Source organism: Ranitomeya imitator, chromosome 1, assembly GCF_032444005.1.
Source record: "Ranitomeya imitator isolate aRanImi1 chromosome 1, aRanImi1.pri, whole genome shotgun sequence".
NCBI classification, from domain to species: Eukaryota; Metazoa; Chordata; class Amphibia; order Anura; family Dendrobatidae; genus Ranitomeya; species Ranitomeya imitator.
Window position 1 is genome coordinate 877,605,675 of NC_091282.1, and position 24,493 is coordinate 877,630,167.

The window sequence follows — 24,493 nt, forward strand, 5'->3', positions numbered from 1 at the left end:
TGAAAATTCAAAGTTTGAAAATTGCAAAATTTTCAAAATTTTGGGCAAATTTCCATTTCAAGTCATATCAAAGAAATGTTACCACTGCCATGAAGTACAATATGTCATGAAAAAATAATCTCAGAATAACCAGGATCCATAGAAGTGTTCCAGAGTTACTAAAGTTAAAGTGACAGTGGTCAGAATTGTACAAATTGGCATGGTCTTTAACGTGCAAACCACCTTCGGGGGTAAAGGATTTAAGTATTTATTTAAATAATTTTAAAGAACAGCGTAGGTACCCCTCTATTCTTGATAACCAGTCAAGCAAAAGCTGACAGCTGAGGGTTGCAGCCGACAGCTGTCAATTTTGCCTGGCTGGTTATCAGAAATATAGTGGAACCCACAACATTTTTTTTCTATTGATTTATTTATAGTGCAGGCGCCGGCTAATGAATACTCCGTGCCTGCTCTCGCTGTTATCTGCAGCAAGTGTAGGCTGATGGGAGTTGAAGTCCAATCAGCCATCACCTGTGATTGGAGGTAATCTTTTTACCTTCAATAACAGCTGCGGGATCACGCTGTTATCTGATAGCGTGGGGACAGCAGCTTTCTCACCGGCAATAATGAGCTTACCCCGATCAGAAACAGTGTTTGCCACACTATCATGTGCATGTATTTCTATGTAGCCACACACTCCGGTCCCGAGTGCCGTTGGCAGGGCCGGGTATTGATGCGAGAGACTCACCAGTGTGACCCCGGCCTAAGACTATTTCTATGCCTATGTGACATATATCCTGCATTTGTAGCACTTTTTCCATAGCCCAGGCGGGTTCTAGTCACTAAAAGCCTCAGCAGTTCTCTTTGTGTGCTCTGCTTCTTTCTTCCTCCAGCTTCTCCTCCTTCTACTCCCCATAACTTCTATAACAGGAAGTATAATTTGATCTTTCACTGAAATCATATTTTAGCACTTTTTAGAGAGCAAATCAGTGCAAGACAGGAATTAGGGAAATAATTTTTTAATCTAAACATTATTATTTATTATTATAGGGCCATTTAATCCAAGGCGCTTTACATGTGAAAAGGGGTATACATAGCAAAAAACAAAAGCAATAATCTTGAACAAAACGAGTCTCTGATTGGCACAGGCGGAGAGAGGTCTATGCCTGTGAGGGCTCACAGTCTACAAGGGCTAGGTGAGGATACAATAGGTGATGGTAGAACTGCCCATGCAGCTATTTGGTGGAACGAGAATTACTGCATATTGCAGACTTGTCGAAAGAGGTAGGTCTTCATGTTACTTTCGAAGGTTTCCACGGTTGTTGAGAGTCTGGTTTGTTGGGGTAGAGAGTTCCAGTATAGGGGGTGCATGACAAAAGTCTTGTATGTGATTGTGGGAAGAAGAGATATGTATGCCATGGTTAGGGTTTTGAACTGGTGTCTCTGGGCAAAAGGGAAGCTAGTCAAGGAATTAACAGAGAGGAGAGGATGGGGAATAGTGGGGGGACAGTTGAATTAGTTGTGAAGCAGAGTTTTGGTTAGATTAAAGGGTGCGAGAGTATTAGAGGGTAGGCCTCAAAGAATTTGAGTCTGGAGATGAGGGCATACACTAGTGTTTTTGCAGAATATTGGTTGAGAAATGTGCTGATCCGGGAGATATTTTTTGGGTTGGAGTCAGCAGGAGGTGGAAAAGGCTTGGATGTGTGGTTTGAAGGAGAGATCAGTTCAAATATCTCTAGTAAAGTTTATTATCCTCACTTGTATTGTTGATTTATGAAAAACAAAAAATAAAAAAATGAATATTAACCCCTTTCTGACATTAGACGTACTACCACGTCCATGTGCCCTGGGCCCGTCTGACCATGGACGGGATAGTACGTCATCAATCGGTCACGCACACGGGTGTCACAGACCGCTCCCGGCACTTTAACCCCCGAAACACAGCAATCAAACAAAGCCTGCACAAAATGATTGTCCCGTAGTGGGACAAAGTGTAAAAGTAAGAATGAAATTTAAAAAAAAAATTAAATAATTGTAAAAATATAATAAATTTAAAAAATAATAAAAAAAAAAAACAATATTTACTAGATGGTGGCCCGATTCTAATGTATCGGGTATTCTAGAATATGTAGGTAGTATATAGCACAGACTGCGTACTATATTGCACAGTGACGTAGTATATAACACAACCGACATTGTATATAACAGAGCTACGTAGTATGTAACACAGCGTACGTACTATATAGCAGAGCTACGTAGTATATAACACAGCCACGTAGTATATAACATAGCCACGTAGAGTATTGCACAGGCACGTAGTATATTGGTCAGCCACGTAGTATATAGCAGAGCCATGTAGTATATAACATAGCCACATCGTATATCGTAGTATATTGCACTGCCGCATAGTATATAACAGAGCTACGTAGTATATTGCACAGTTGACGTAGTATATAACAGAACCAACACAGCCACATAGTATATTGCACAGCTACGTAGTATATAGCACGTAGTATATTGCACAGCCATGTAGTATATTGGACAGTCACGTTGTATATTGCCCAGCTACATAATATATAGCACAGTGATGTAGTCTATAACAGAGCCTACAAAGTATGTAACACAGCCCATGTAGTATATAGCAATGTGGGCACTATATGCGTGGTTAATAAAGACTTAAAATAAAAAATAAACATATACTTACCTTCCGAAGGCCCCTTGTAGTCCTGACGCCTGTGTGCGGTGCACGCGGCAGCTTCTGGTCCCAGGGTTGGTATGAGCGCAGGACCTGTGATGACGTCGCGGTCACATGACCTTGACGTCATGGCAGGTCCTTCTCGCATAGCATCCTTGGCACCGGAACCTGCCGCTTGCACTGCCGAGGAGAGCCGGTGACGTCGGAGGGTGAGAATAACCTTATTTTTATTATTATTATTTTTAACATTAGATCGTTTTACTATTGATGCTGCATATGCAGCATCAATAGTAAAAAGTTGGTCACACAGGGTTAATAGCTGCGTTACACCGCGGTCCGTTAACTCTGGCATTAACCCTGTGTGAGCGCTCAGCGCTGACTGCAGGGCAGTAAAGCAACGGCCATTTCGCTGCCAGACTATGGCCAATCAGCGACTTGGATTTCCATGACAGACAGAGGCTGTGACTAGAGTTGAGCGACCTTGACCTTTTTAGAGTCGAGCCGGGTTTCGCGAAACCCGACTATCTCAAAAGTCGGGTCGAGTGAAATCGGCCGATTATGACGTAAAGTCGGGATCGACCGAAACACGAAACCCAATGCAAGTCAATGGGGCAGCATAGTCGGCAGTGAGTGGGGGCCAGGAAAACACCTAGAGTGCCCATTTTAATGTCAAAACCATCCATTCTTCTTAATGAAGCTTGTCAAGCGTAATTTACCTTATAATAATTGGAAGGCATTTGAAATTGGGGTTCATTTGGCTAAAGTTGTGGTGGGTAGGGCTGGTTCAAGTAATTAGTGGGCCCAGGAAATCTGGACCACGTCACGGCAGTGGAGCAGGGAGAGGTAAGTATTTCAACTTTGCAAGTGCTGTGAACCTGAGCAAGCAGGGGGGGCCCACTCGTTGGCATTGGCACTGGCACAGGGCCCCTCAAAGTACAGCGGTGTGTTTGCACGGCGGGGGCGCCTCCCACCAGCAGCAACACTTTTGCGTACTATGAGAGGCCCTGTGCCAGTGACGTCGCCAACTAGTATTCCTCCCCCCACCTGATGAAGGAACCTGCACTTTCATCTGCACCTTCCTCTTTGTCCCCGTGTAAGGTGGTATGGTATGCGGGAAGAGGAACCTGACTTTCAGCAGGGTCACAATGTTGTTGTGTAGCGTGCACGGGGAATGTTGCGTTATGGGTCAATGTACCAGCAGACTCATCTATCACTGGCTGGGCAATGGGCAGGATGAGGAGGAAACACAGATATAGGCCCAAAGAATAAAGTTGGCTAAATGCAGTTCAAAATTGGTAACACAGGAATAACCAGGGGGCATTGCAGTGGAGGACAACTGGAATGAGAGGCTGACACAGAGAGTAGGCCCAAATCAGTAAGTAGTCGACATGCAGTTCAAAATTGGCAACCGTAGTAAATAGGCGGCACAGCTTTGTTCAGTGGAGGAGAACAGCAAGGAGTGGCAGACACCGATAGTAGGCCCCAACCCAACTAGTAGGCCAAATGCAGTCTAACATTAACAACTACTTAACGAGCGCCTGAAAACGGAATTTCAGGACAGGAAACCAGGAGAACAGCAAGGAGTGGCAGACACCGATAGTAGGCCCCAAACCAACTAGTACGCCAAATGCAGTTGTTCCGTTTAACCACAATTTAATGAGAGCCTGAAGATAGAAGTTCAGGAAAGGCAACCTGGAGAACACCTTGGAGTGGAACACACCATCTCTCTACACCCCATACCCAATTTGTAGGCCTAATGCAGCGTAGTTTCCAACAACTACTAAACGAGAGCATGATGATCGAAGCATTGGCGAGGAAACCTGGGGAACACCTTGGAGTGGAACACACCATCTCTCTACACCCCATACCCAATTTGTAGGCCTAATGCAGCGTAGTTTCCAACAACTACTAAACGAGAGCATGATGATCGAAGCATTGGCGAGGAAACCTGGGGAACACCTTGGAGTGGAACACACCATCTCTCTACACCCCATACCCAATTTGTAGGCCTAATGCAGCGTAGTTTCCAACAACTACTAAACGAGAGCATGATGATCGAAGCATTGGCGAGGAAACCTGGGGAACACCTTGGAGTGGAACACACCATCTCTCTACACCCCATACCCAATTTGTAGGCCTAATGCAGCGTAGTTTCCAACAACTACTAAACGAGAGCCGGAAGATCGAAGCTCAGGAAAGGCAACCTGGAGAACACCTTGGAGTGGAACACACCATCTCTCTACACCCCATACCCAATTTGTAGGCCTAATGCAGTGTAGTTTCCAACAACTACTAAACGAGAGCCGGAAGATCGAAGCTCAGGAAAGCAACCTGGGGAACACCTTGGAGTGTAACACACCATCTCTCTCCACCCGATACCCATTTTGTAGGCCTAATGCAGTGTAGTTTTCTACAACTACTAAACGAGAGTCGGAAGACCGAAGCAATGGCAAGGAAACCTGGGGAACACCTTGGAGTGTAACACACCATCTCTCTCCACCCCATACCCAATTTGTAGGCCTAATGCAGCCTACTTTCCGACAACTACTAAACGAGAGCATGAAGATCGAAGCTCAGGAAAGGCAACCTGGGGAACACCTTGGAGTGTAACAAACCCTCACTCTACACCACGGAAGGGCTGATTCTTAGGAAGGAAGGCTGTCGGAAAGAAGCAGGGCGCGTCCGAGGGTGATTATATTCTTATTAGGTATATACTCACCCTCGGACGCGCCCTGCTTCTTTATTTGTAATGAATGTTTATTTGCAATGTGGTTTTGACTTACTCTATTTTTTTGGTAAATAATGATTTTATTATTTTCATTGTTTTGCATCTTCTTGGCAATAATATAAAGAAGATGCGACAGGACAACACTCGGTGGATGCCATATCTGTGTTTTAAATTGAAAAAAACTTTCAGTTAACTACTTGCAGGAGAAAGTTATTGTAGCTGGTAGCCATTTTTAGTACTGTACCAGATTTTTGTTGTATGTGTTTGTTTTTAATGTTAAAATGTCTGCATTTGATATCTCTCCAGTATTTTCTTTTTTATAAGCAAAATACTTATTTTTATATTTTCTGATGTTGGTTCCAGGGGTACACGGGCAGCAGTGGTGTGGTCAGTGGAGGCCTAGTGGAAGGAGTGACCACAGACAGGCATCGAAGGCCTAAAATAATAACACATGGCTGTAGGCAATTTTAAATTGGTTCCAGGGGTACACGGGCAGCAGTGGCCTGGTCAGTGTAGTAGTAGTAGAAAGAACGGACCGCAGACAGGCATCGAAGGCCTAAAATAATAACACATGGCTGTAGGCAATTTTAAATTGGTTCCAGGGGTACACGGGCAGCAGTGGTGTGGTCAGTGGAGGCCTAGTGGAAGGAGTGACCACAGACAGGCATCGAAGGCCTAAAATAATAACACATGGCTGTAGGCAATTTTAAATTGGTTCCAGGGGTACACGGGCAGCAGTGGTGTGGTCAGTGGAGGCCTAGTGGAAGGAGTGACCGCAGACAGGCATCGAAGGCCTAAAATAATAACACATGGCTGTAGGCAATTTTAAATTGGTTCCAGAGGTACACGGGCAGCAGTGGTGTGGTCAGTGGAAGCCTAGTGGAAGGAGTGACCACAGACAGGCATCGAAGGCCTAAAATAATAACACATGGCTGTAGGCAATTTTAAATTGGTTCCAGGGGTACACGGGCAGCAGTGGTGTGGTCAGTGGAGGCATATTGTAAGGAGTGACCGCAGACAGGCATCGAAGGCCTAAAATAATAACACATGGCTGTAGGCAATTTTAAATTGGTTCCAGGGGTACACGGGCAGCAGTGGTGTGGTCAGTGGAGGCCTAGTGGAAGGAGTGACCGCAGACAGGCTTCGAAGGCCTAACATAACAAAAATGTCAATACAATGGTATTGTCAGTGGCAGGCATTGAAGGATGTCAGCGCATAGACTAAACATTGGTGGAGCTGTGAGATAATTTTGCAAGTGGTAGAGCACTGTTTGAGCTGGGGGGGGGGGAACTGTCTTGTGGCCGGCGGTACAGGCCCAGGGCCCCTCATATTACAACGGTGTGTCTGACGTTGGGTGCGCACCACCACCGCCAGAGACACTTTATTGTACTAGGAGGGACCCAGTGGCAGTGCCGTCGACCAAAAGCGGGCTCACCCACCTCTTCAGACAAACTGCACTCTCACGGGTGCTGTCGCCAAGTGTCGATACCACGGCCCCGTGTGGGGAGTTTGGCCATTTAGTGAGGTGTAAACATGTCGTATGCTGGACAATCAGGTGCAGAAAATTACGAGATTGGAAAAGGCATTCAGAATAGTCCACAGGCAAGACCTTTTCATAGGAAAGCTAGGTGTCAGCCGGGCAAGGTGGGGCAAAAGATTTCGAAATCCAGTTGTGGTTCATTTTAATGAAGGTTAGATCATCTACATTTTGGGTAGCCAGACGAGTCCTTTTTTCTGTTAGTATTGAACCTGCAGCACTGAATACTCTTTCTGATAGGACACTAGCTGCCGGGCAAGCAAGCTCCTGCAATGCATATTCTGCCAATTCTGGCCAGGTGTCTAATTTTGATGCCCAGTAATCAAATGGGAATGACGGTTGAGGGAGAACATCGATAAGGGATGAAAAATAGTTTGTAACCATACTGGACAAATGTTGTCTCCTGTCACTTTGAATTGATGCTGCAGTACCTGTCCTGTCTGCGGTCATAGCAAAATCACTCCACAACCTGGTCAGAAAACCCCTCTGGCCAACGCCACTTCTGATTTCTGCCCCTCTAACTCCTCTGGTCTGCTGGCCCCTGCAGCTCGTGTGAGAACGATCACGGGCGCTGTGTGCAGGGAATGCCAGAAGCAAACGGTCAACAAGAGTTGATTGTTTGGTTGCTAATATTAGTTCCAAGTTCTCATGTGGCATTATATTTTGCAATTTGCCTTTATAGCGAGGATCAAGGAGGCAGGCCAACCAGTAATCGTCATCGTTCATTTTAGTTATGCGTGTGTCCCTTTTGAGGATACGTAAGGCATAATCCGCCATGTGGGCCAAAGTTCCAGTTCTCAAATCTGCGGTTGTGCTTGGTTGAGGGGCAGTTTCAGGCAAATCCACGTCACTTGTGTCCCTCCAAAAACCAGAACCCGGCCTTGCCGCGCCACCAATTTCCAGTGGCCCCGGAAAAGCTTCCTCATTAAAAATATACTCATCCCCATCATCCTCCTCGTCCTCCTCCTCCTCTTCGCCCGCTAACTCGTCCTGTACACTGCCCTGGCCAGACAATGGCTGACTGTCATCAAGGCTTTCCTCTTCCTCAGCTGCAGACGCCTGATCCTTTATGTGCGTCAAACTTTGCATCAGCAGACGCATTAGGGGGATGCTCATGCTTATTATGGCGTTGTCTGCACTAACCAGCCGTGTGCATTCCTCAAAACACTGAAGGACTTGACACATGTCTTGAATCTTCGACCACTGCACACCTGACAACTCCATGTCTGCCATCCTACTGCCTGCCCGTGTATGTGTATCCTCCCACAAAAACATAACAGCCCGCCTCTGTTCACACAGTGTCTGAAGCATGTGCAGTGTTGAGTTCCACCTTGTTGCAACGTCTATGATTAGGCGATGCTGGGGAAGGTTCAAAGAACGCTGATAGGTCTGCATACGGCTGGAGTGTACGGGCGAACGGCGGATATGTGAGCAAAGTCCACGCACTTTGAGGAGCAGGTCGGATAACCCCGGATAACTTTTCAGGAAGCACTGCACCACCAGGTTTAAGGTGTGAGCCAGGCAAGGAATGTGTTTCAGTTGGGAAAGGGAGATGGCAGCCATGAAATTCCTTCCGTTATCACTCACTACCTTGCCTGCCTCAAGATCTACAGCCACGACTGCGTTTCTTTCTGCAAGAACTCGGACAGAACTTCCGCGGTGTGTCTGTTGTCGCCCAAACACTTCATAGCCAATACAGCCTGCTGACGTTTGCCAGTAGCTGCCCCATAATGGGAGACCTGGTGTGCAACAGTGGCAGCTGCGGATGGAGTGGTTGTGCGACTGCGGTCTGTGGACGAGCTCTCACTTCTGCAGGAGGACGAAGAGGAGGAGGAGGGGGTGCGAACGGCTACAGCCAACTGTTTCCTAGACCGTGGGCTAGGCAGAACTGTCCCAAACTTCCTGTCCCCTGTGGACCCTGCATCCACCACATTTACCCAGTGTGCCGTGATGGACACCTAACGTCCCTGGCCATGCCTACTGGTCCATGCATCTGTTGTCAGGTGCACCTTTGTGCTCACAGATTGCCTGAGTGCATGGACGATGCGCTCTTTAACATGCTGGTGGAGGGCTGGGATGGCTTTTCTGGAAAAAAAAGTGTCGACTGGGTAGCTCGTAGCGTGGTACAGCGTAGTCCATCAGGGCTTTGAAAGCTTCGCTTTCAACTAACCGGTAGGGCATCATCTCTAACGAGATTAGTCTAGCTATGTGTGCGTTCAAACCCTGTGTACGCGGATGCGAGGCTAAGTACTTCCTTTTTCTAACCATAGTCTCATGTAGGGTGAGCTGGACTGGAGAGCTGGAGATCGTGGAACTAGCGGGGTGCCGGTGGACATGGCAGACTGAGAGACGGTGGGAGATGGTATTGTTGCCGCCGGTGCCCTAGATGCAGTGTTTCCTACTACGAAACTGGTGATTCCCTGACCCTGACTGCTTTGGCCTGGCAAAGAAACCTGCACAGATACTGCAGGTGGTGCGGAAAATGGTGGCCCTACACTGCCGGAAGGGATGTTGCGTTGCTGACTAGCTTCATTGGCCGAGGGTGCTACAACCTTAAGGGACGTTTGGTAGTTAGTCCAGGCTTGCAAATGCATGGTGGTTAAATGTCTATGCATGCAACTTGTATTGAGACTTTTCAGATTCTGTCCTCTGCTTAAGGTAGTTGAACATTTTTGACAGATGACTTTGCGCTGATCAATTGGATGTTGTTTAAAAAAATGCCAGACTGCACTCTTTCTAGCATCGGATACCTTTTCAGGCATTGCAGACTGAGCTTTAACCGGATGGCCACGCTGTCCTCCAACAGGTTTTGGCTTTGCCACGCGTTTTGGGCAAGATACGGGCCCGGCAGATGGAACCTGTTGCGATGTTGATGCCTGCTGCGGCCCCTCCTCCTCCGCTTCAGAACTGCTGCCGCCTGCACCCTGTTCCCCCAATGGCTGCCAATCGGGGTCAAGAACTGGGTCATCTATTACCTCTTCTTGTAGCTCGTGTGCAACTTCGTCTGTGTCACCGTGTCGGTCGGTGGTATAGCGTTCGTGATGGGGCAACATAGTCTCATCAGGGTCTGATTCTTGATCATTACCCTGCGAGGGCAATGTTGTGGTCTGAGTCAAAGGACCAGCATAGTAGTCTGGCTGTGGCTGTGCATCAGTGCACTCCATGTCAGATTCAACTTGTAATGGGCATGGACTGTTAACTGCTTCACTTTCTAAGCCAGGGACGGTATGTGTAAAGAGCTCCATGGAGTAACCCGTTGTGTCGCCTGCTGCATTCTTCTCTGTTGTTGTTTTTGCTGAAGAGGACAAGGAAGCGACTTGTCCCTGACCGTGAACATCCACTAACGACGCGCTGCTTTGACATTTACCAGTTTCACGAGAGGAGGCAAAAGAGCTAGAGGCTGAGTCAGCAAGATAAGCCAAAACTTGCTCTTGCTGCTCCGGCTTTAAAAGCGGTTTTCCTACTCCCAGAAAAGGGAGCGTTCGAGGCCTTGTGTAGCCAGACGACGAACCTGGCTCCACAGCTCCAGACTTCGGTACAATATTTTTTTTCCCATGACCAGCTGATGCTCCACCACTACCACTACCCTCATTACCAGCTGACAATGAACGCCCCCGGCCACGACCTCTTCCACCATACTTCCTCATTGTTTTAAAAACGTAAACAAACTAACGGTATTTGTTGCTGTCACACAAATTACACGGTGAGCTATAACTTCAGTATGATTTAGCTACCCCTTTACAGGTGAGTGAGACCACAACGAAAATCAGGCACAATGTTACATACTCTGTTGTTGGTGGCAACAAATGAGAGAGATGCCACACACGCAGGACTGTCACTGAAGCACAAATGAAAATATTAATCTCCCACTGATTTGATTTTTTTTTTTTTTCAGGGAGACTTTAGGAAAAAAAAAATAGAATAAAATGATTTTTTCAGGGAGAATTTAGAAAACAAATAAAACAAAAAAAGGCTTTCTATGGCCCACTGAGTGAGTGATGATGCACACAGGAGTCAGGAGTGGCACACAAGCCCTGAGGCCAATATTTTTCTCCCACTGATTGATGTAGTGATTTTTTCAGGTACATTTTAGAACCCAAATCAAGCAAAAAAATAAATAGGCTTTCTATGGCCCACTATTTGTGAGAGATGGCACGCTCAGGACTGGCACACAAGCCCAGAGGCCAATATTAATCTCCCACTTTTTTTTTTTTGGTTCCAGGGAAAATTTATAAACCCAATAAAAAAAATAATAAATAGGCTTTCTATGGCCCACTATCTGAGAGAGAGAGATGGCACGCTTAGGACTGGCACACAGGCCCTGAGGCCAATATTTTTCTCCCACTGATTGATGTAGTGATTTTTTCAGGTAGATTTTATAACCCAAATCAAGCAAAAAAATAAATAGGCTTTCTATGGCCCACTGAGTGAGAGATGGCACACACAGGGATGGCACTCTAGCAGAAATGTCAATCTTAATCTCCCACAAAAAAAAAAAAAAAAACAGGGACTGTCCTACAATTACTATCTCCCTGCAGTAATCTCAGCCAGGTATGGCAGGCAGCAATAAGGAGTGGACTGATGCACAAATTAAATAAAAAGTGTGTACAAACAAACAAGATAGCTGTGCAGAAAGGAAGGAACAAGAGGATTTGTGCTTTGAAAAAAGCAGTTGGTTTGCACAGCGGCGTACACACAGCAATGCAGCTATCAGGGAGCCTTCTAGGGCAGCCCAATGAGCTACAGCGCTGAGGGGAAAAAAAAAATGTAGCTTCCACTGTCCCTGCACACCGAAGGTGGTGTTGGGCAGTGGAAATCGCTACAGCACAAGCGGTTTGGTGGTTAATGGACCCTGCCTAACGCTATCCCTGCTTCTGACGAAGCGGCAGCAACCTCTCCCTAAGCTCAGATCAGCAGCAGTAACATGGCGGTCGGCGGGAACTCCCCTTTATAGCCCCTGTGACGCCGCAGACAGCAAGCCAATCACTGCGATGCCCTTCTCTAAGATGGTGGGGACCAGGACCTATGTCATCACGCTGCCCACACTCTGCGTTTACCTTCATTGGCTGAGAAATGGCGCTTTTCGCATCATTGAAACGCGACTTTGGCGCGAAAGTCGCGTACCGCATGGCCGACCCCGCACAGGGGTCGGATCGGGTTTCATGAAACCCGACTTTGCCAAAAGTCGGCGACTTTTGAAAATGAACGACCCGTTTCGCTCAACCCTAGCTGTGACCAATGAATATCCATGACAGACAGACAGAGAGACGGAAGTGACCCATAGACAATTATATAGTAGATTATAATGTAAACAATAAAAGTACACATATTTGATATAGCCGCGTCCGACCTATAAAACTGTCCCACAAAGTTAACCCCTTTAGTGAACACCATAAAAAAAAGGCAAAAAACAATGCTTTATCATCATACCTCTGAACAAAAAGTGGAATAACACGTGATAAAAAAGACGAATATAAATAAACTTGGTACCACTGAAAACATCATCTTGTACTGCAAAAAAATTAGCCCCTATACAGCTCTATCAGCGGAAAAATAAAGTTATAGCTCTCAGAATAAAGCAATGCAAAATAATTATTTTTTTATGTAAAATGGTTTTTATTGTATAAAAGTGCCAAAACATAAAAAAATATAGATGAGGCAATGCTGTAATCGTACTAACCGGAAGAATAAAACTGCTTTACTAATTTTACCACATGCGGAATGGTATAAACGCCCCTCCCCCTCAAAAAAATCATCATTTGCTGGTTTTTGTTCATTATGCCTCCCAAAAATCAGAATTATAATCGATCAAAAAATGTCATGTGCTTGAAAATAGAAACATCAACTCGTCCCACAAAAACAAGACCTCATATGACTCTGTGGGCCAAAATTTGGAAAAATTATAGCTCTCAAAATATGATGATGCAAAAACTGTTTTTTGAAATAAAAAGCATCTTTTAGTGTGTGACAGCTGCCAAACAGAAAAACTCGCTATAGCGCCTCTTTCACACGTCCTGATATTTCCGGTACCGGAGATGTCAGTGTTCGTGTGTGTGATACTTGCGTCACATGTGTGGCATGCGTGTGCCACGTCAGTACCACAAGGATGTGCGCCAGGGAAGAAGCGTTACAGTAAGCGCTGTTCCCTGGTACCGGGTGCTGAACACGGTTCTATCATTCTCCCCCTGCTCTATAGGCAATCGACACAAGCAGGGGAGAATGAAGGCTCTCATCATTCTTCCCTGCTCTGCCGGCGATAGGGGAACAGCGCTTACTGTAACACTTCTTCCCGGCACCGATGTGTGTCACATGGATGACATCCATGTGTGTTCTGCGTATGAACGTGTGCTGGATGTTTTGTGGCCCGTGACATTAAAAAACGGACATGTTTGCGTGTTTTGCGCACAGACACACAGTCCGTGGAAACACACTGACATGTGCACAGACCCATTCACTTGAATAGGCAAATAGCGCTCCATTCCTCCCAAGTCTCCCCGCATAGCTGACCAATGGTAAAAAATTCTGTGACACACTTATGGTGTCAATATGATCACTGCACCCCTAGATGAATTAATTGACAGATGTAATTTGCAAAATGGGGTCATTATGGAGGGAGGTCTTCTGTTTTGGCACCTCGTGGGCTCTCCCAGTGGGTCATGGTACCTGCAAACCATAACAGTAAAATTTGCTGCTCCTTCACTTATGAGCATTGCACTGTGCCCAAATAGTGGTTTACCCCAACATATGGGGTATCAGCGTACTCAGGACAAATTGCACAATAAGTCTTGGGGTCCAATTTCTTCTGTTATCCTTGGGAAAATATAAAATTGGGGGCGAAAAAATCATTTTTGTAGAAAAAAAAAATATGATTGTTTATTTTTACGGCTCTACATTATAAACTTCTGTGAAGCACTTGAGGGTTCAAAGTGCTCACCGCACCTCTAGATATGTTTCTTGGGGGCTCTAGTTTCCAAAATGGGGTCACTTGTGGGGGGTTTCCACTGTTTAGGCACATCAGGGGCTCTCCAAACGCAACGTGACGCCCGCAGACCATTCCATCAAAGTCTGCATTCCAAAACGTCACTACTTCCCTTCCAAGCACCGACGTGTGCCCATACAGTATTTTTTCCCCACGTATGGGGTATCAGCGTACTCAGGACAAATTGGACAGCAACTTTTGAGGTCCAATTTCTCCTGTTACCCTTAGGAAAATAAAAAATTGGGGACTAAAAATTCATGTTTGTAGAAAAAATATTTTTTTATTTTCAAACCTAGGTGCTATAAACTTTTGTGAAACACCTGGGGGCTCAAAGTTCTCACCACACATCTAGATAAGTTCCTTGGGCAGTCTAGTTTCCGAAATGGTGTCATTTTCTGGGGGTTTCCACTGTTTAGGCACATCAGGGGCTCTCCAAACACAACATGGCATCCGATCTCAATTCAAGCCATTTTTGCATTAAAAAGTCAAACAGCACTCCTTCTCTTCCAAGCTCTGCCATGCGCAGTGGTTCCCCCCTCCCACATATAGGGTATCAGCATACTCAGGACAAATTGTACAATAACTTTTTAGGTCCAATTTCTCCTGCTACCTTTGGGAAAATAAAAAAAAATTGGATCTAAAGTAATTTTTTTGTGAAAAAAAAAGTAAAATGTTCATTTTTTTTAAACATTCCAAAAATTCCTGTGAAGCATCAGAAGGGTTAATAAACTTCTTGAATGTGGTTTTGAGCACCTTGAGGGGTGCAGTTTTTAGAACGGTGTCACTTTTGGGTATTTTCTATCATATAGACCCTCAAAGTGACATCAAATGAGATGTGGTCCGTAAAAAAAAAAAAATGGTGTTGTAAAAATGAGAAATCGCTGGTCAACGTTTAACCCTTATAACTCCCTAACAAAAAAAAATTGGTTTCAAAATTGTGCTGATGTAAAGTAGACATGTGGAAAATGTTACTTATTAATTTTTTGTGACATATCTCTGTGATTTAAGGGCATGAAAATTCAAATTTGGAAAATTGCAACATTTTCTAAATTTTCACAAAATTTCCATTTTTTTCACAAATAAACGCAAGTCATATCAAAGAAATTTTACCACTATCATGAAGAACAATATGTCACCAGAAAACAATGTCAGAATCACTGGGATCCGTTGAAGCGTTCCAGAGTTATAACCTCATAAAGGGACAGTGGTCAGAATTGTAAAAATTGGCCTGCTCATTGACGTGCAAACCACCCTTGGGGGTAAAGGGGTTAAATATTAATAGGGTGGCCATGCTTTAACATCAGAAATCAGCAATTTACTATGCACCACATGAATGCATGTTACATGAATGATAGGCAGTTTGCAGATAGTTAAAAGAAAATACGGGTTGTACTATGACTAGAGGAACACTTTTTAGAGTATTGTACATAAAATTGCACCAATTTACTAATTTAAATAAAAACTGATGATTGTAAAACTTTAGGTAGTGTTAAATTAAAAGTGAACAAATACTATAAACTGCATTGAATACACTGAGCACAACCAACCTAGGCATAGTGAAATACACAGCCCAAGCTCGGGATGTCTCTATAGTGCCACCTAATGGTTCATTTGGAAACTAATCTCCCAATTTAGTCTCCAAGATACCGCAAAGAATGTGTTCACACCATGTGATCATACTGTAAGTTTTTTTGCCATGATTTTCTGAAATCACAGTGAAACCACTGCATTTTTAAGCAATTTTTTGAGAAAATGTGATTGCTTCTTGTGATTATAACCAAATATGAATGCATTATGCATTGTCATAATTTTGTACAGGTTATTTTATTAAAAAAGTAAATGCTGGAACATTTGCAGCCTGGAAGCAAAAAACAAAATCAACAATGGAGCAGGAAAGGCAATACAAATCGAGAGTTCTGAAAGATACTCTTTACATATTTAATAAAACAAAACAAAAAATTTAAAGCAATTATACATTTTTAATGGAAATGGCAGATATAAATATTTCTATGGGTGACCCCTACATGGAAATATTGTATGATAATAATCACAAAATGTTTGAGCTCCAAACAATACATTATTGCTGTACTGTACATGGGCCTCCTTTAATTAGGATTATCACAAGAGAGTCACAACTGGCGCTGCCATAAGGAGCCTGGGAAACCGTCCCTGACTACACCGTGTGCAGAATTATTAGCAAGTGACTATTTTGACCATATCATGATTTTTATTCAGATTTTCCACCTCTAAATTTTATAACCTTGAAAGGTTATTGGAAGAAGCAGATTAGGTGATGTGTATTTTGCAATAAAAAAAAAGGGTGTGGCCTAATATGAAGACCCTTTATTAAGGCTTCTTTCACACTTCCGTCTTCCAAATCTGCACAGGATCCGGCAAGACGTTGAAATGACGGATCCTGATTGTGGAAAATGTGTACACTGGGCCCGTCTTTCTGACAGACCCGTCAAGCTTATGTGCACCTGTTGTGTATGCGTCTTCGCAGCGGTTTTCCGCTGAGAAAACGCATACACAACACAAACCAAGTTAAAAAAATCAAAAAAAAAAAAAAAAAAAAAAAAAAATCGCAGTATTCTCACCTACCGGCGTCCAGCGCAGCGATGCTAGCGTTCCTAGTAATACATTGCGAAATCTCGCGAGAAGTCCCGGTTTCGCGAGACCATGACTTCTCGTGAGATTTCGCAATGTATTACTAGGAAGTAACGCTAGCTGCCGGGAGCATCGGTGACGCTGCGCGGGACGTCGGTAGGTGAGAATATTGTGATTTTTAATTTTTTTTTATTATTTTTAACATTATATCTTGTTACTATTGATGCTGCATAGGCAGCATCAATAGTAAAAAGAGAAAGAGAGAGAGCAAGAGAGAATTTCCCTGATGGGAAATTTTTCCACGCATGCTCAGTTTGAAAAGACGGAACCAGTCGCTGGATTCCTGCTTCTCACAGGCAGCGACGCATCCTGCGCCCATAGGCTTCCATTGTAGCCAGTGACCGGCAGCGCAGGATGCGTCGCTGAGCGATTTTCCGACGTTCCTCTGAACGTTTTCTCTGCCCGACGGACCATTTTTTTTACGCAGGATCCAGTGCACGACGGATGAAACGGATGGCCATCTTTCACAATCCGTCGCTAATACAAGTCTATCAGAAAATGCAGGATCATTCTTAAAAAAAAAAAAAAAAAAAAAAATCGACGGATTGTGACGGGAGTTGAAAGACGGAAGTGTGAAGGAGGCCTTACAAGGTGTGCAGAATTACTAGGCATTTTGTTTTCTTTAGTCAAAATGTGCCAAAAAGAGATTTAGTAAGTCTGAAAAGTAAAAAATGATTTCAAGTCTTACAGAGGGATGCAGCGCTCTTGAATTTGCTAAGATATTGAGGCGTGATCACAGAACTGTCTAACTTTTTGTTGCAAATAGTCACAGTTGAGAAAAAAAGTTGCACGCTAATTGTCAAAGATTTGAAAAGAATCAATCGTGAAATGACCAAGATATCCTCCAGTGCTGTCATATTCCAGATCTGCAGGCACACTGTAGTGCCCAGAAAGTACAAGGTGTTCAGTGCACTACAGGCCAAGGCCAAGAAAAAAGGGAAGCCAGTCAAGGGATTGACAGAGCCAAGGCTCTGGCCAAGGAAGGAAGGTTGAAATCCGATCACTAGTGAACAAGACACAGAAGCTGAAACATCAAGGCTGGGCCAAGAAATATCTGAATACAGATTTCTAAGGCTGCCATCACACTAGCAGTATTTGGTCAGTATTTTACCTCAGTATTTGTAAGCCAAAACCAGGAGTGGGTGATAAATACAGAAGTGGGGCATATGTTTCTATTATACTTTTCCTCTAATTGTTCCACTCCTGGTTTTGGCTTCCAAATACTGATGTAAAATACTGTCCAAATACTGCTAGTGTGATGGCAGCCGAACAGATTTAAGGACTGATGAGATGAAAGTAATTCTTGACGGACCAGAGTGATTGACGGACCAAAAGAATGGGCCCGTGGCTGGATCAGTAATGGTTGCAGACCTCCTCTTCAACTCAGACGCCAGCAAGGTGGAGGTGGGTGCTGCTATGAGTTGGTGTTATTGATAAAGATGAGCTAGTTGGACATATTTAAGTTTAAGATGGACACAAAATCACACCCCAAACCTGCTGCCAGTTCTTAGAAGACACTTTCTTCCAGCAGTGGTACAGGAAAAAATCTGCATCTTTCAAAAACAATATAATTTATGCAGGATGCTCCATCCGATCATCGAAGTCTCTACTGCTTGGCTGCCAGTAAAGGCCTTAAAAATGAAAGAATAATGACATGGCCTCTTTTTACCTGACTTAAACCCTATTTAGAACTTGTGAGCCCTTCCTTATTAAGTGTGAGATTCACAGTGAAGGGAAACAGTACACCTCTCCGAACAGTGTCAAGGAGGCTGTGGTTGGTGCTTCCCAAAAAGTTGATAGTCAACAGATTAAGAAACTAACAGACTTCATGGATGGAAGGCTTATAGCTGTTAAAGTAAAGATGGGTAGCTTGATTGGTCACTGATATTTTTGTTGACATTTCAGATATGTATTTTTGTACATTTTGAGTTGTTTGGTTATTATTTTAATTTTAGCAGGTGAAAATTAACAATTGTTGTGGGAAAATTTACATTGTTTATTTAGTTGCATAAGATAACATCTTCTCTGCCTGGGACCAGCTCCTGCAATGTCTGCTTCTGTCGCCATTCATTGCTGTAATCATTCTGCAAGCAGCGCTGGTGATCAGGAAGACCTGAGGGCCAGAAGCTTTGGGTGGCACTGGGGGCTCTGTTCAACCACTGAGACTAGATTGGCTCCATGATTTGGCCAGTTGGACAGCACAACACACTACTAAAACTTTCTGATTACGGCAGGAGGTTGCCAGTTACAGTTTTACTTGCCTAATTCACACACCTTTATCATATTTCCTGTTTTTCTGATATTTCATGTGTTAGACTTCGGCCCGTTTCCTGACTATCCTTGCGTCTTCAAATTTTTACCTTTCTCACAATGTGTGGTTCTCCTGAAGAAGAAGTCCGTACAACTTTGCAATGAGTAGAAAATGAAACCACAAGATTTAACTCCCTTTTGGAATATTTATTTACCAGTAGAGGAGCAGTTAAGGCTACTTTCACACTAGCGTCGTACTCAGCCCGTCGCAGTGCGTCGGGCCGACGTACCGACGCTAGCAGTGAATGCGCTGCACAACGGGGGCAGCGGATGCATTTTTCCAGCGCATCCGCTGCCCCATTGTGAGGTGCGGGGAGGTGGGGGCGGAGTTCCGGTCGCACATGCGTGGTCGGAAATGGCGGACCGTCGGCAGCAAAAAACGTTACATGTAAAGTTTTTTGCAGCCGACGGTCCGCCACAACACGGCGCAACCGTCGCAATGCGACGCTAATGCAAGTCAATGGAGAAAAACGCATCCTGCAAGCACTTTTGCAGGATGCGTTTTTTCTACAAAACGACGCATTGCGACGTGCAGTGCACGACACTAGTGTGAAAGTGGCCTAATTCTCTTTTTCTTCTTCCTTTGATATAGTATGTAAAAAATAATTATATATATACAGTGGGGCAAAAAAGTATTTAGTCAGTCAGCAATAGTGCAAGTACCACCACTTAAAAAGATGAGAGGCGTCTGTAATTTACATCATAGGTAGACCTCAACTATGGGAGACAAACTGAGAAAAAAAAATCCAGAAAATCACATTGTCTGTTTTTTTAACATTTTATTTGCATATTATGGTGGAAAATAAGTATTTGGTCAGAAACAAAATTTCATCTCAATACTTTGTAATATATCCTTTGTTGGCAATGACAGAGGTCAAACGTTTTCTGTAAGTCTTCACAAGGTTGCCACACACTGTTGTTGGTATGTTGGCTCATTCCTCCATGCAGATCTCCTCTAGAGCAGTGATGTTTTTGGCTTTTCGCTTGGCAACACGGACTTTCAACTCCCTCCAAAGGTTTTCTATAGGGTTGAGATCTGGAGACTGGCTAGGCCACTCCAGGACCTTGAAATGCTTCTTACGAAGCCACTCCTTCGTTGCCCTGGCGGTGTGCTTTGGATCATTGTCATGTTGAAAGACCCAGCCACGTTTCATCTTCATTGCCCTTGCTGATGGAAGGAGGTTTGCACTCAAAATCTCACGATACATGGCCCCAGTCATTCTTTCATGTACCCGGATCAGTCGTCCTGGCCCCTTGGCAGAGAAACAGCCCCAAAGCATGATGTTTCCACCACCATGCTTTACAGTAGGTATGGTGTTTGATGGATGCAACTCAGTATTCTTTTTCCTCCAAACACGACAAGTTGTGTTTCTATCAAACAGTTCCAGTTTGGTTTCATCAGACCATAGGACATTCTCCCAAAACTCCTCTGGATCATCCAAATGCTCTCTAGCAAACTTCAGACGGGCCCGGACATGTACTGGCTTAAGCAGTGGGACACGTCTGGCACTGCAGGATCTGAGTCCATGGTGGCGTAGTGTGTTACTTATGGTAGGCCTTGTTACATTGGTCCCAGCTCTCTGCAGTTCATTCACTAGGTCCCCCCGCGTGGTTCTGGGATTTTTTCTCACAGTTCTTGTGATCATTCTGACCCCACGGGGTGGGATTTTGCGTGGAGCCCCAGATCGAGGGAGATTATCAGTGGTCTTGTATGTCTTCCATTTTCTAATTATTGTTCCCACTGTTGATTTCTTCACTCCAAGCTGGTTGGCTATTGCAGATTCAGTCTTCCCAGCCTGGTGCAGGGCTACAATTTTGTTTCTGGTGTCCTTTGACAGCTCTTTGGTCTTCACCATAGTGGAGTTTGGAGTCAGACTGTTTGAGGGTGTGCACAGGTGTCTTTTTATACTGATAACAAGTTTAAACAGGTGCCATTACTACAGGTAATGAGTGGAGGAAAAAAGGAGACTCTTAAAGAAGCAGTTACAGGTCTGTGAGAGCCAGAAATCTTGATTGTTTGTTTCTGACCAAATACTTATTTTCCACCATAATATGCAAATAAAATGTTAAAAAAACAGACAATGTGATTTTCTGGATTTTTTTTTCTCAGTTTGTCTCCCATAGTTGAGGTCTACCTATGATGTAAATTACAGACGCCTCTCATCTTTTTAAGTGGTGGAACTTGCACTATTGCTGACTGACTAAATACTTTTTTGCCCCACTGTATATATATATATATATATATATATATATATATATATATATATATATATATATTAAATTGGAGCATTTGACAAAATGTAATAAATAAACCAAAAATTTACCCCCAAAACAGAAATTAGTATATACTGCAATATGCAAAATATATTCCAGTGAATCAAGGTAGAGGTTCCTTGTGAGTTTGGGTCTGCATTCCAATGGAGTTGAGGATTTGGTCAGGATTAGTGGTGATGTTAGTGCTGAGAAATAAAGGCAAATACTTGTCCATCATACAAAACTATTAGTGAGGAATCTCATTGACTCTAAATTTATCCTGCAGCAGGTCTACGACCTCCAACATACTGTAACACTTATGTGGGTATTATGGAATCTGATTGCGTGGGATGAAACCCATCTGAGACCAAGGCTGGAGAAAACAAGTGTATTAACAAAGTAGAAGAGCAAACCAAAACAAACAGAGATCTTCCTGCAATTCTAACATAGTGCACAGTACAATTAAGTAGAGTTCAGCAAACTGAAAGCGGGTGCGACCGCTAATACGAACCAGTCCAGCAAATATATGATGCAGGAGTTCACACAGTACTTAAACGTGGAAGTCCAGCAATAATATTTGTGGGAATGCACACAGTGCTTAAACGTGGAAGTCCAGCAATAATTTGATCAGCAGTGTGCACGGCACTAATATGAGAAAGTCCAGGAGTACACAGGTGGAGCGACAACAGGAGAAGGTCTCTAAAAGTACCTTTTAGGGCTGAAAAGTCCCACACAAGTCCAGCACCAAAGCCCAACAGACACAGTCCAGGAAAACATAAGTCAGAAACTTTTACTGACCACAGCAGATCCAGAGGCAAGTAGCTCCACACTAATAGTCCATACAATAGGTAACCACGGTAAGGATCAACGAGCACACAGAGGGCTGAAGGCAGCTGAACGAAGAGAGGTAGAACACCGAGTAACGAGCAGCAGCGAGTGCTCCAGCAAACAGACAGAAGCTCTGGAGCCAGCAGGAACAAAATACTCAGGCAAAGAGGATCTCCAGACCTGGACTTAAATAGCAAAACAGACAGGAAGTTCAGGCGCAGGGCAAAGTACCAGACTCCATCTTGGACAAGGGCGAAACAGGCTCCAAGGAATATCCGGAACCCTTACACATACAGTGGGGCAAAAAAGTATTTAGTCAGTCAGCAATAGTGCAAGTTCCACCACTTAAAAAGATGAGAGGCGTCTGTAATTTACATCATAGGTAGACCTCAACTATGGGAGACAAACTGAGAAAAAAAATCCAGAAAATCACATTGTCTGTTTTTTTAACATTTTATTTGCATATTATGGTGGAAAATAAGTATTTGGTCAGAAACAAAATTTCATCTCAATACTTTGTAATATATCCTTTGTTGGCAATGACAGAGGTCAAACGTTTTCTGTAAGTCTTCACAAGGTTGCCACACACTGTTGTTGGTATGTTGGCCCATTCCTCCATGCAGATCTCCTCTAGAGCAGTGATGTTTTTGGCTTTTCGCTTGGCAACACGGACTTTCAACTCCCTCCAAAGGTTTTCTATAGGGTTGAGATCTGGAGACTGGCTAGGCCACTCCAGGACCTTGAAATGCTTCTTACGAAGCCACTCCTTCGTTGCCCTGGCGGTGTGCTTTGGATCATTGTCATGTTGAAAGACCCAGCCACGTTTCATCTTCAATGCCCTTGCTGATGGAAGGAGGTTTGCACTCAAAATCTCACGATACATGGCCCCATTCATTCTTTCATGTACCCGGATCAGTCGTCCTGGCCCCTTTGCAGAGAAACAGCCCCAAAGCATGATGTTTCAACCACCATGCTTTACAGTAGGTATGGTGTTTGATGGATGCAACTCAGTATTCTTTTTCCTCCAAACACGACAAGTTGTGTTTCTACCAAACAGTTCCAGTTTGGCTTCATCAGACCATAGGACATTCTCCCAAAACTCCTCTGGATCATCCAAATGCTCTCTAGCAAACTTCAGACGGGCCCGGACATGTACTGGCTTAAGCAGTGGGACACGTCTGGCACTGCAGGATCTGAGTCCATGGTGGCGTAGTGTGTTACTTATGGTAGGCCTTGTTACATTGGTCCCAGCTCTCTGCAGTTCATTCACTAGGTCCCCCCGCGTGGTTCTGGGATTTTTGCTCACCGTTCTTGTGATCATTCTGACCCCACGGGGTGGGATTTTGCGTGGAGCCCCAGAACGAGGGAGATTATCAGTGGTCTTGTATGTCTTCCATTTTCTAATTATTGCTCCCCCACTGTTGATTTCTTCACTCCAAGCTGGTTGGCTATTGCAGATTCAGTCTTCCCAGCCTGGTGCAGGGCTACAATTTTGTTTCTGGTGTTCTTTGACAGCTCTATGGTCTTCACCATAGTGGAGTTTGGAGTCAGACTGTTTGAGGGTGTGCACAGGTGTCTTTTTATACTGATAACAAGTTTAAACAGGTGCCATTACTACAGGTAATGAGTGGAGGAAAGAGGAGACTCTTAAAGAAGAAGTTACAGGTCTGTGAGAGCCAGAAATCTTGATTGTTTGTTTCTGACCAAATACTTATTTTCCACCATAATATGCAAATAAAATGTTAAAAAAACAGACAATGTGATTTTCTGGATTTTTTTTTTCTCAGTTTGTCTCCCATAGTTGAGGTCTACCTATGATGTAAATTACAGACGCCTCTCATCTTTTTAAGTGGTGGAACTTGCACTATTGCTGACTGACTAAATACTTTTTTGCCCCACTGTATAGTCAATTTCATTAAGAACTATCTTCAGAATAAAGAACAAAAAGGAGTCCAGGAAGTGACGCTGTGCCCCCCTCCCCCACAGAGCCCCGATCACAAAATCATCACGTCTGTATGTGATTACATAAAGGGACAGAAGGAATTGCAGAAGCTTACATCTGCAGAAGATCTGTGGTTAGTTCTACAAGATGTTTGGAACCACCTCCCTGTGAGTGTGTGGAAGTGTACCTAGAAGAATTAATTAATCCTGTTTTTAAGGCAAAGGATGGTCACAATTATTGATTTGATATTATATTGGTTCTAGTGCTGCATTTATGTTATGAGCTTGGTTCGGATGCTGTATTTATTTGTGAGTTTATTTCTGATACTGTATCTATAGTTTTGGTGCTATTTCTATATTATGAACCCAAATTTGGTGCATTTCACTTGATTCTGATATAGTATCTATATTTTCCACTTTTGTATTTTAAGGAGAAGGCATTAGGATTGGTGGCAATAAGCTGAGTGATTTACCTCTGTGTGCACAGTACAATTCTACTTTTATTGTTGCAAAATATAAATAAATAGACTGCACATATTGGTTTTATAATTAAAAGATGAGTATAATGTAGTCAGA